This window comes from Dipodomys spectabilis, unplaced genomic scaffold (assembly GCF_019054845.1).
Source record: "Dipodomys spectabilis isolate Male_0828 unplaced genomic scaffold, ASM1905484v1 ptg000095l, whole genome shotgun sequence".
Lineage (NCBI taxonomy): Eukaryota > Metazoa > Chordata > Mammalia > Rodentia > Heteromyidae > Dipodomys > Dipodomys spectabilis.
Window position 1 is genome coordinate 36034309 of NW_024870772.1, and position 12621 is coordinate 36046929.

At 40.2% G+C, this 12621-nt stretch overlaps 1 protein-coding gene across 3 annotated transcripts in view; it reads right to left on the minus strand.

The window, feature by feature from the left end:
• Stard13 (StAR related lipid transfer domain containing 13) overlaps positions 1–12621 on the minus strand; it is a 244680-nt gene that overhangs the window by 78987 nt on the left and 153072 nt on the right. The window lies entirely within an intron of this gene.

Here is a 12621-nt window from a genome sequence, read left to right on the forward strand (position 1 = left end):
TGTAAGCTAACTTAATATTGCTACACGCTATTCATTTCCACAGATGAGACGTATAAAATACACTCTGGACCCTTATTTCAACTTGAAACTCTTGCTGACTGGCTATTAGTATGACATACAGATGAACACAATCTCTGTAATCATTTCTGTGCAGAATTATGTCTGCTTGCCTACAGTATATAGAAAACATTGAAAGCAACTGATTCACTCTTCTCTCATATTCACTCACATTTGCACCACAGAAAACCAAAGATCCAGTTGTAGCTGAGCAAGGAAAATTCAGGAATGTAAGTACAAATCTCTACATCCACATCCATAGTAGTATTTAAAAGGAAAAAAATACCTCCCCACTCTAATCAATATCAAAGAAAAAGAAGACAGAAAATACATACTCTTCTCAGCCAAATAGTTTCTGACCAGATTGTTTTGACTCAAGTTTTCCATGAGGGAGAGTGATTCTTTATTCTCTTTCATTTGGTACAGATTGTTCCCATCAGGCACTTGTGGTATTTCCCAGGGAGGCTACATGCATACAAAACCTTGAACATCTACAGCCTTTTGAAGTCATGAAGTCACTGCCTGACACTAATTCTCCAGAGAGTTTTCAAGATGTAGTTAGTGAAGCAATTGAAATGCAAAGTGTGGGGACAGAGTATTGCAGGCATTGGTCAGTGTCTCCTTATTGATCCACCAAGACAATGGTCTCTCATAAACTTTTCTTTGGACAAGATCATGAGAGTGGGGAGATGGTCTCTCCCTAATTTTTTTTTCCTCTGCCTTCTTTTGGAAAGGTGACTAACCACAGTCTTTGGTAGCTAACTTAATATTGGCTCTCTTGAGCAGAAATTCTAACTTCTGCAAAAAAAGTTGTGACCTCACAAATTCTAAACTGCCAGTTTCAGAAGGGCCTTGTGTGATTTTCAGTCATGCTGCTGGTTTCTTGTCTGGAGAAAAGCAATTGCTTTGTGCCAGATTTACCACTTCTAGCAAGTTGGTTTCTTGGCTTTTGAGTAATATTTTTCTATACTATGTTGTTTTAAAAGTTTTATTTCATTTTTATAACTAAATACGTAATTATTTGTGCTAATACTGAGGCTTGACCTAATGGGTCTGAGTGATATTCCTTAGCTTTTCCCCTTAAAGCTGACACTCTACCACTTAAGCCACAGTTCCACTTCCAACTTTTTGATGGTTAATTGGAGATAAGAGTGTCCAGTTAGCAATTGCCTGGGCTAGCTTTAAACCTCAATTCTCACATCTTGGCTTCTTGAGTAGCTAGCATTACAGTTCTGAGCCACTGGCGTCTGGCTTAAAAATCTTATTTTTAAATAGTTAAAAAGATGCATGTTTTTAAGGATTCATATTCTAAAAGCAACATATGTTTTCAGGACTTATCTGGATGTCTGTATGTGCAGGAGGTTATTTGTCTTTTGACTTGTTATTTCAACTCGTTTAGAGTTATGGGTACTCTAACTGCACCAGAATCTTGTATTATGTCAAGGAAGGCTTTGCTATGTAGACAGAAGACAGAGTACAGATTGTGTTAGGATAAAGAGCTCTAGGAATCTAGCAGAGGTTTTTCCGTTTTTCAACTCCTCCAGGCCTCCAGAGCTGGCATGGTAAGATACAATTTGGACAAAACTCTTGACTCTATTTCAAAGCTTTTTTCATTTAACTTCTGTGCCACTGTTATACCTGGATTAGTGAAAACCAGTTTTTGCTTAGCAACATAGTAAGAACAGTTTTATTCTCTGACTGTACATTAAAAAAAAAACTTGATATTGTGTGTGTTCATGTGTTTTCTTTTAGTTGTTGGCACAGGCTCAGGTTGTAAATAAAACATTTACTGGGAATTTTTAATGTGTCTTTGCCAGTTTTCTGGAATGCTTTTTACTTGGCTGCTGAATGTAGGTGGCACTGGCACTTTGAATGATTTTCTCAACACACATCATTCATTCCAGAAAATAAGAATCAAATTCAAGAAATTAGGTTGTTATTCGGATTCCCGCATGTCCTTCAAAGCTAAAGAGAATATTCAGCTTAAAAATTTGCTCTCTAAGAACTGGAGTGTTTAAATTTTCAATTCCTAAATAATTCCTTACAGAAGGAAGTTAAAAGAGAATCCAGGAGGTTGAAATATCTCTACTTAATTTGGAGTGGAGGTGTTTCAGCTCTCCACTGACCAGTGGAAAACTGGACTGGGTATTGCAAATTGCCCCTTCCACCCGACCTGTTCTTTTCTGCTTTTTGTTATTATCTTTAAATAGTTGTACAAAGTAGTTGTCATTTAACAAGACAGTTTATGAATACAATATATCTTGATCAATGTCACCTCTTTCAACATTCTCATTCATCCCTCCTCTACCCAATCTTTCCCTTGCTCTTCCTAATTTTGTAGGATATACATTGGATTCTTTTTTTAAGAAAAATTGTGAAAATACCGTACAGAGGGGTACGGTTACATGAGCAAGGTAATGAGTACATTTCTTATAAAGCATTGTTGTCTCCTCCTTTGTTTTCCCTTACCATACCTTCCCATCTCCCCCACCTCCCATCCCCCCCCCATCCCCTATGACTTCGACATAATGCCTTGTACATCTCATTGTTGCAATGGATTCTTGACTACATTTCCCCCCTCTTCTCCCCTTCATTTGTTTATCCTTTACCCCTTGACCCCACTCCCACCCCTTCTAAGTACAGCTTCCTGGTGTTTTATTTAAGAGCTGAACTTTGATTTTGGCTTTCTAAGTAATTACACTGTCTGAGATCTTCCATGATTCTTCTGTATTTCAGTTAATACATTTGTATACACTTACACACCACCCTTTACTCATTTACTCATGAATTTGAAAGCTAAATCTAGCTTCCACATATAAGGGAAAGCATGGGGATTTGTCTCTTTGGACCTGATTTATATCTCTGGCCACAAAGGGAATGTAAATCAAAACAACACTGAGATTCCACCTAATGCCAATTAGAATGTCCATTACAAACAATAACAGATGCTGGTTAGAATGCTACCGAAAGGGAATTCTAATACACTGTTGTGGTAGGAATGTAAACTTGTTCAACTACTCTGAAAGGCAGTGTGGAGATGCCTCAGAAAATTAAACAGAGCTACCCTATTATCCAGCAGTTTTACTCCTGGACATATAACCAATAAATTATCAATCAGGATACAATAAAGATACCAATACAGCCATGCTCACTGCAGCACTGTTCACCATAGGCAAAGTATGGAATCAGCCCAGATGCCTCTCAGTGGACAAATGAGATCAAGAAAATGTGGCATATATACACAATGGAATTTTACTTATTCCTTAGAAAGAATGATACCGTATCATTTGTAAAGGAATGGAAAAACTTGCAAACTCCCTTTTCATTGGACACAATGACATATCAATGTGCCAACCCATAGTCTAAATACATGGAATACATGCCAATTGAGGCAGCCCATCAACAAGTAATATCCTATATGTAAGAAATAAGCCATATTTAAATAAGCCATCTTATAGTAAGAAAAACTAACCATGGAAATGTTTTAAAAGTTGAAGAAATCATAAAACTTTAAGAACTGTTGAATAGTTCATTTTGTGTGATAGGTAACTCTGAATTCCAAACAATTCTTTGGGGCTAATTGCTCCAAAATCTTAATTGGGGTTCTTCAAGTCTTAAGGGAAGAATTAATCATTTAGAGATAATTTAAAAGGTATGGGGGGGAGGGTGCCTAGGTTATGCGTAAGTACTATGCTACTTTCTATAGGTGACTTGAATCCATGGATTTTCCTGTCTACAGGAGGGTTGCTGCGCACTGAGAATCAAGCTTGTAATATGCCAAAGGAGGATTTTAAGGTTGACTTTCAGTTTTGGAGTAAAAAGAAAATTAATAGAAGGAAGGAGAAAAAAAGGAAAATCTCAGAGAGATATGTTTTTAGCTAGCATATAGTCTCCCAGTCTTTAATTATGAAGATGTATACATATACCAGACCCAGGTATATGATCTATTTTATATAATGTTTAAATAATTTGAAATCTGCTTTATTACTTGGCAATACCAATGGTTATCCTTTCCAAATATCCTAAATGGTTGAATAATATTCCTACTGCCATTATTTTACTTTCAAATCTTCTTTTCATCAGTTAAGATTTCCATAATCTTGAGTTTAAAATAATAAAACCAGATCTCTGGAGGCTTTTATTCTAAATAAAGAATTTCACCAGAATGAACACCCAGTGAATGTATTTCAGTAACTACTTCTGGGTTGACATTTCTCATGTTATTTTACATTCTGGATTAAGACATATCTCATATGTTTTTGATTTATATACTCTCAGCTGACTTCAAAAAGGAAGTTACAAGTAGAAGTTATTCATACACCAGGATTGTTTAAAAGATGCTACCAGGATATCTTAAACTCACACCAGTCAGGAAGTTCACGGTCAAGGTTAAATCCTGGACAATGTTCCCACCTCTTTCTCCTTGGAAATCTTAGGTATTTGGGAGGTGGAGATTTGATGTAACAGCTGTTCCACTTTGGTCTCCTGTGTGCATTTTAAGACAATTTCAAAGAGGCCTTTTATATTATATAACAAACTGGTTTTTCCTGAATGTTGCACTTAAAATAAAATAAATCAAGACAAAAAGAAAACAAATGAAACCAAATAAAGGAAAACTTCATATCTTGTCTTAATGACTTGAATATCTGTATCATGTCTTTAATCTATGAGACTCCCCAAATCATTTGAATAGTCAAAAGCACAATGTGACACAAATTTACCAAACTAAAAAATTCACCCAAAGTATAACTCTTTAAGACAAGATGATATTGTTTTATACAGGGTTAATGCTATTGTTTTAAAAAGGTAGTTTGTTTTGTCTTTAAAGGGCAATGAAGCCAGGTGGCTAATTGGGAAGCTGGGATCTGGAGGACTGTGGTTTGGGGCCACACTGGACATTCACTCATGACCCCTTCTCAGTCAGTCGCTAAACACAGTGGCACATACCTGTCATACAGCCGTGAGAGACTGAGAATAAGAGGATCAAAGCTCTAGACCAACTTGGGCAGAAAAGTTTATAAGACTTCTTCTTAAACAAAGAAGCTGGGTAAGGTGGTGTATACCCACCATCCCAGCTCTATCATGAAGCATAAAACAGGCAGATCACAGTGTAGGTGCAGGTGTGGGCAAACAGCAACACCCTGTCTCAAAATAACCAGTGTTACATAGTATCAAACAGTCATGGCTCAGTGGGGTAGAGTACCTGCCTAACCAAGGGTGAAGTCCTGAGTTCAAACTCCAGTACTGCCAAACAACAATGACAAAATGTTGATCCATTTTAATTTCATTTTTGCCCTTTACTATCATGTGGAAATCTTGTTGAATAATATTCTTAGTTTTCTAGATTAACTTTTGAACGAGAGCTTGTCAATGTATCTAAAGCCTGTTCTTTGAGAGCAATGCAGACTAACTAGCTACAAGAAGTGATATTACATGAAGCAGTAAGAAACAAGGGTGGGTAAATCCTGGCTCCTCTACTCATTCATTACCTTCCTGACCTTGGAAGGTTAGCTTCAGCATGCCTCAGTTTCCTCAGACATAGAATGGGGTAAACAACAGCAGCTACCTCAGAGCTAATGTGTTAACTGATCAGGTCACTACAAAGTAACCGAAAAGTGATTCTCATGGTCTCCAGTTCTTTGCACTCAACTCTTCAATTGAAGAATAGGCATTTGCCTATTTATTTACTTAGCAAACATCTGTGGTACCTTTGATGAGAAAACCTTTCAGCAATGTGAGAGAATACATTGTATTGTAGGTTTACACCTTGGTCTCTAAGCTAAGCAGGCAAGGCAAAGGCCAGCTGAGGCTTCACTACAACCGGAGATGGTAGCAGTCCTCTGGAAGATGACAATGCCCTCTGAGCTCACAGCAGGAGGGGGGATTTAGATCAGGTGGCTAGTAGAAGTAAAGCTGGGAGACTGGGTCAGGCCAGCCCCCATATTGGCAACCTGATCCGGTAGGGTCTGTGGTGAGGGAAGGGGAAATTCTACCTCCCAGATGATGGGCATGCCTGAATTCCTAGAGGAAGGGAAGTTCCTCACCCAGGTGATAAGCATGCCTGAATTCCTGGCTGGTAGGTTACTAAGACTGTCAGTCCAGTGCCTGGGACTGGGAATTTCCTGTGACCCTTCCCCCCTTCCCTCACCCTAGTTAAGCATGCCACGTGTCTCCATGTTTGTCTCCTGTCTCCTAGCTGTTCTCTGGTCACCATGATGTCCCAATTCAGCTCTCCACTGGGGCTGAGTTGATTTGTTGGTATTGTTTTTGTTCTTGATTTCTTCTCTGGCCTGTTTCCTAACTGTGTTAAGTGTATTCTCTGGCTGCAGGACTTTGTAATTGGCTGCCTGCAGACCTCTAGCACTCCAATAAAGACTTCTTTGTCACTTGTGACCATATCTCTGTGGCCGAGATTATTTCAGAAGCTGGGCAGATGATGTGAGATTTGAGATGTGAGCCACAAGGCTGGCCAAATGGTTCTGCCACCGACCACCCCTCTCTTGCCCACTGATTGCTTCCTGAGATGGGAATTTTGTAAGCTCAGTGCCTTACTGGTTGTAGATTCTTATGTTATGCTGTCCATCACTGCATCTGGATTTATATGCTGCCCATTGGTCTACATTCAGATTCCTCTTCTACAAGTGTCTGATTCATGCAAGGCAAATGATTCTTATATTCCACAGGTTTCCTTGTGCTTTTTCTGTTAAGCATTGCTGTATTAGAAAAGTCATACTTTATAGGAAGCAGTACTCTTTAGCAAGATGTGCCAGAGTCATAAATGCAATGTGACATTTTAAAGATGGCAGTTAAGGCCTTAACCCAAGAAGCTGTTACTTTGGGGATATAAACAGGAGGCTGAGGAAGTCAGTGTTGCGGCTATAGTTCACAATGTGCTTATCTGCTAAAAAAAAAAAAAAAAAAAGTTAACATATTAGCCTTCCCATGCCTGATAGGTGGTGATCTCAAGGTCAAACATGTGTTAAAACATAACCAAATACCACAGAAGCTTGAGAAAGAAGTCCCTAGCAGACATGTGGGCTCTATTAAGGGAAAGGCTTTCAAAAGGTTATTTTTCCATGATATGAGAAAAGAAAAAGCTGAACACAAATAAGTAAACTGTGAGCGAGGAATACGAGCTTCCTGTGGATTAATGACTGGGAGAAGTCAGGGGTTCCTGTGGAGCACAAGGTCTCTGACTTCAGGGAGTTGGGAGCTCCCTGGTAGGTTGCATGCCAAGGTCATTCCCATTGTTAAAAAACATTCCAGGTGTGTACTCCAGGATGCTTGAGGAGGAAGAAAGTGGGAAAGTCGTTCAAACACCATTCAAATGAACTTCCAATCACTGACTTTTGAAAGCAAAAAAAAAAAAATGCTTTGTTCTTATCCTAATTATAATTAATGTACGATCATTCTCAAAGTGTACCAAAGGCTGAACAGAAAAGTTGGAAATCGTTCTTTTTTTGAATCTTTTGTTTTTCCAAAATTAAAAAACAACAACAAATACTGGCATGTGTATTTACTTTAATTGAGATGAAGTCTGTCTTGCTCAAATGAATGCATGATCTGGCTGGATTTTAGCTCCTGTATAAAGAATCAGGAGCCTGGAGGCCTTTGGTATGCAAATATTGCTGTGTATGTGCCTTCCTCCTCCTCTAAGGTACCCATATTAGCTCAAGAAAGAGAAAAGTTCATGTACCTGCTCTGCTCTTTGTGGACTACTGGCGTAGGGAGATCTGGTCTGGCTGATGCCATCTTGGCTACATGGTGGCTGGTAGGGTCTGGCATCTTGTCTCCCAGGTGATGGGAGTGCCTGAATCTCTGGAGAGCAGGGGTGGGGGGGATGAGGACTTGGATGGCAGGTAACTAAACCTGTCAGTCCCATGCCTGGGACCGAGTTTCCTGTGGTCAGGTCACATTCATTTCCTGTCTCCTGGCTCTTGTCCAGTCACCAGAGTGTCCCACTTCAGCTCTCCATTGGAGCTGAATTGGTTTGTTGGTATTGTTTTTGTTCTTTCTTTCCTCTCTAGACCTCTTGGCTCATTTTCCTAAGTGTATTTGCAGGCTACTGGTCTTTGAGACAGGAGTCCACTCTCTTTTCATAAAGACTCCCAATTTGATCTTTCAAAATGCGGCTTCTATGTTTTTTCTTTCTTGCTATTGTTTCTAACATATTTATAAGATGATTTCTTTGTTGCTCTGTATGTCCCTCCCCCATGGTATAACCCCTGCTTTCACTGTATTTGATGTTGGTATAATTTGTGGAGGGGAAGGGAAAAAGCAACTTGTTTAAATAGGGATACAGGTGGACCCATTGCAACAATGAGATGTACAAGATGTTATGTCAAAAAACAAACTTTACAACTTTGGCCGGGGGAAGGGTTGTGTGAAAGGGGGGAATAGAGGGGGGTAAGGGGGGGGGGGAGATGGGAAGGGTAGACAATGGAGGAGGCAACAAGGCTGGATAAGAAATGTACTTATTACCTTGCCCATGTAATTGTAACCCCTCTGTATGGTATTTTTACAATTAAAAAAATGTGGCTTCTCTGTTTTCTTATCATACAACACTACCAATTTTTTTTAAATTTTAAACATGGAGAAATAAACAATCTTTCTCTTTCTCTCACACATACATCCACACTCACACCTACTCATGCACATGCATTCTGTAACTATGGCAAACATAAGACTGCAAGGATTTTTTAATAAAGATGTGGTTTTTGCATCTTCTTAAAGTTTGATATTGTAGGTACATGTACCCGATTAGAAGCTAGATAGCAGCTTTTCATTTCTAGTTCTAAGACTAGCGCCTTGTACATGACTTAGTGATGTTGATTAAATGCATGAGTGATTATATTAAGAGGGAAAGACTGAGAGATATGGAAGTTCATGAACCAAAATAATCTTTTAGATATTCAGATCCTTTCAAAACTCATGGGAATATATATTGTAAAAGTAGTTTACAAAGTGAAAACCTCATGTGAAAATGAGGTAACATTATTTTAGTTGTGATTCTAGCTCTGGGGGGTGGCAAGGGGTCAGGCCTATAGATGTCCTTGGCAATTATGTCCTTTCACATCTTAATGTTGTCTTTATTTTATGAAGGGCAAGATATTTGACATTGCCCTGGTACTGACTGGGAAGGTCATTTCTTTTGTCTCTGATCCCATTTAATTTTTCTTCAGAGAGAACAGTGGCTTATGTCCCTAATTCTAGCTACTCAGGAGATTGTGATCTGAGGACTGTGGTTGGAAGCTGGCCCAGATAGAATTAATCAGCAAAAAACTGGAAGCTGGAAGTGGAGACACGGCTCAAGTGGTATAGCACTAGCATTAAAGCAAAAAAGACAGGCAAGAGTGTAAGGCCTTGAGTGCAAGCCCCAATATACATATACACACATCACACACACACACACACACACACACACACACACACACACACACACACACGATTGTTCTGCTTTCTTATAAAGACTTCTGTCTCCTTTTTAAAGATAATCAAACATGACAGACTTATTCATACTTGAAAATAATTCACACTTGAGTCACAACCATAGAAAGAGAATATTCTAGGCCTTCTACACATTTTTATCACAATCTTTTTTGAGGTAAACATAAGAAATAGAGTTCATGTAATTGGGAACAAACCCACACAGGCATGCACACACATATATAGCTTTAAACAAAGTTACATAAAGTAAGTTAAATTTTATATACACAAGACCATCTGACATTCTTTGATATTGTGGCCCAATCCTATCCTACCTAAAATCATTGTGATAGTTAACCTTGGTTGTCAACTTGGTTGGAGTGACAAGAGCCTCAGATTCTTGTAAAGCAATCTGTATGTGTATGTGTGTCTATGAAAACTCACCAAGAAGAGAATGACCTACCCTTAACATGAATGGTAAGATACTACAGGGTGGTTGTCTGGATGGAATAAAAGGGGGAAAAGGAGAAAGCTCACAGTGCAGACACTCTACTTCCTGTCTGCCAGAAGGTGAACTGCTCTACTCTGCCATGCCCTCCTGGCCATAATGGATTGAAACCTCTGAACCCATGTGCCAAAATGATACTTCTTCCCCCTAAGTTGCTTCTTTTAAGTATTTATCATGCAGATGAAAAGTCTGACTTACGTGTATATGCTATTCCAGTTTATATCACAACACAATGACAAGATATGCTGAATTTGTTTCTTAAATACATTTCACAAACCCCTAGTCTTCCTCACAACTCCATTCCCTATGCCTTGGTGTAACTTCTCATACTGTCTCCAGGACTGCGACACAGAGGCCCCTACAGGCATTTCTGCATGAGTTCTAGCCCTCCTTGCCCCTTCAAAGCAACTATGATAATTCTCCAGAAAGCTTCATCTTTCCTGGCACCTGCGGAACAATGGGTCAGCCTACTGCCATCACCTCACACTGTGTCTTCCAGACTGACCCACGGCTGCCCACTTTCAGGGTGGATGTCCAGCTTCCCAGCACTGCCAGCAGTGCATCGGCCCAGACTGCTGGCTCATGCTTGGGCTTTCTCTGCTTCCTGTCCTTCAACATTTCAATCCATCACATTCCTCCTCTTCTTTCTCCTGACTTGCTCTCATTTGTCTTCCAGCATGAGTCAGTGATAATATCATCTCCTGAATCCCAGGTTGGCCTGGCTGTTTTCTTGGATTTGCATATGCCTATTATAGTACTTATGGTATTATTCTGGAATGTTCTCAATGTTTGTTTATTGCCCCCATGCAACCACAAGCTTTTTAAGGGAGAGGTTGACTTAGTCACTTTTTTGTACCACTGATATCAGTCCAGCATAGCAATATGCAACCTGGCAAGAGTTCTATCCATGCTGATGAGCAGCAGCTGGAAGTGCATTTCTTTCTTTGTATTAACCTCAAGCCAGAATGGCCTGAAATCCTGGACCCTAAACTGACTCTGGCCAAAGAACTAGATGGAAAATAGAGCCTTCTTTTCCCTGCAAAAGCTCTCTGGCTTTCTATTCTTGGTTCCTGGTTTGACTTAAGGAGGCTGAGAGGCATGTGCCAGATTTCATAGCTTTCTGTTCTGCTATATTTGAGAACCTTACTGCTACTGTTGTCAGAACTGAGGTTGGGCTGAGTGCCAAACCCCAGCCTTAATCAATAACAAATCAATGACATGAAGCATCATGGAGCACAGAGGCCTCCAGATGTGGGTTTGGAATAGCACTGGGAAGTCAGCTTTGGTTCAGTTATTTCCGGTCTGCTGGGTCTTGGGAGAATCAGGGAAGTTCCAATGATGGGCACACGATTAGGTAACCTCATGAGCAGATCTGAGGCCTTATTCAGTCTGGAACACATCCCTGTCCCCAATCTTCCTGGATATGCCCTGGAGGGGAACCCAACTACCCAGGATGCCCTCTTTGTACGCCCAAGGAAATCATCTAGCCAGACCATGAGTGGAGAGGTGAAGATGTTTCTAATAGTATCAGTGCCTCCCATCCCTTGAAATATAACCACAATCATCTATGACTACTTTGTTTCTCAGAAGCAGAGAGCAAATTGGTAATATAATAGGGTGTCTCTGGGGGCACTGAGCTGCCTGGTATTGTCTCAATGACTCTCTACTCTGTTGAGATAAGGCTATTTCTCACAGAGGTAACATATTGGACACCTCCTCCAAGAAGCCTTCCATGAACCTTCTAATACCAATTGTCACCTCCATTCTACAACCCCTGACCATCCTGTATGGTCATTTGACCTGTAATCTGGGACCAAGATATCTTTTTGTACACTCAAAGTCTAAACACAGTGAATCTGGAAATAGTAGGGGTTTAATGCAGGTCTGTGGTGGTTGTGGTGTGCTGGCTATTTGTTTTTTTTTTTTTTTTTTGGGTCTGGTCGTGGGGCCTGAACTCTGGGCCTGGGCACTGTCCCTCAGCTCTTCAGCTCAAGGCTAGTGCTCTAGCACTTGAGCCACAGCGCCACTTCCGGCTTTTTTCTTTTTGCTTATGTGGTGCTGAGGAATCGAACCCAGGGCCTTGAGCATGCAAGGCAAGCGCTCTACCACTGAGCCACCTTCCCAGCCCATGTGCCGGCTATTTGTAACTGAAAGGGATATTTTTTTCACCTGTTGCCACTGATATAGCAGAATGGCAGAAGGAAATGAAGGTATTTCTGATGAATTTGTTAAGATTTCTTCCTACCCATTCTTGGAACATAATATGCTCATTTCAAAACAAAAAGTCTTCCCTTCAAATTTGAGAAAACCCATGCTCCAAGAGGCCAAAGACTCTTACGCTTTCTTCATACTGAAGAAGCCCAGATGTACACTTAAAAATATCAACCAGGTGCCTATGCCTGTAATCCTAGCTACTCAATAGACCAAGATCCGAGGATGGAGGTTGGAAGCCGAAGCCAACCCAAGCAAGAAAGTCTGTGGGTCTCTTATCTCCAATTAACCACAAAAAGCCAGAAGTAGAGCTATGGCTCAAGTGGTAGAGTGCTAGCCTTGATCACAAAATCTCAGGGACAGCGCCCAGGCCCAGAGTTCAAGCTCTAGGACCGGAAAAAAAAAAAATCTCCTAAGGA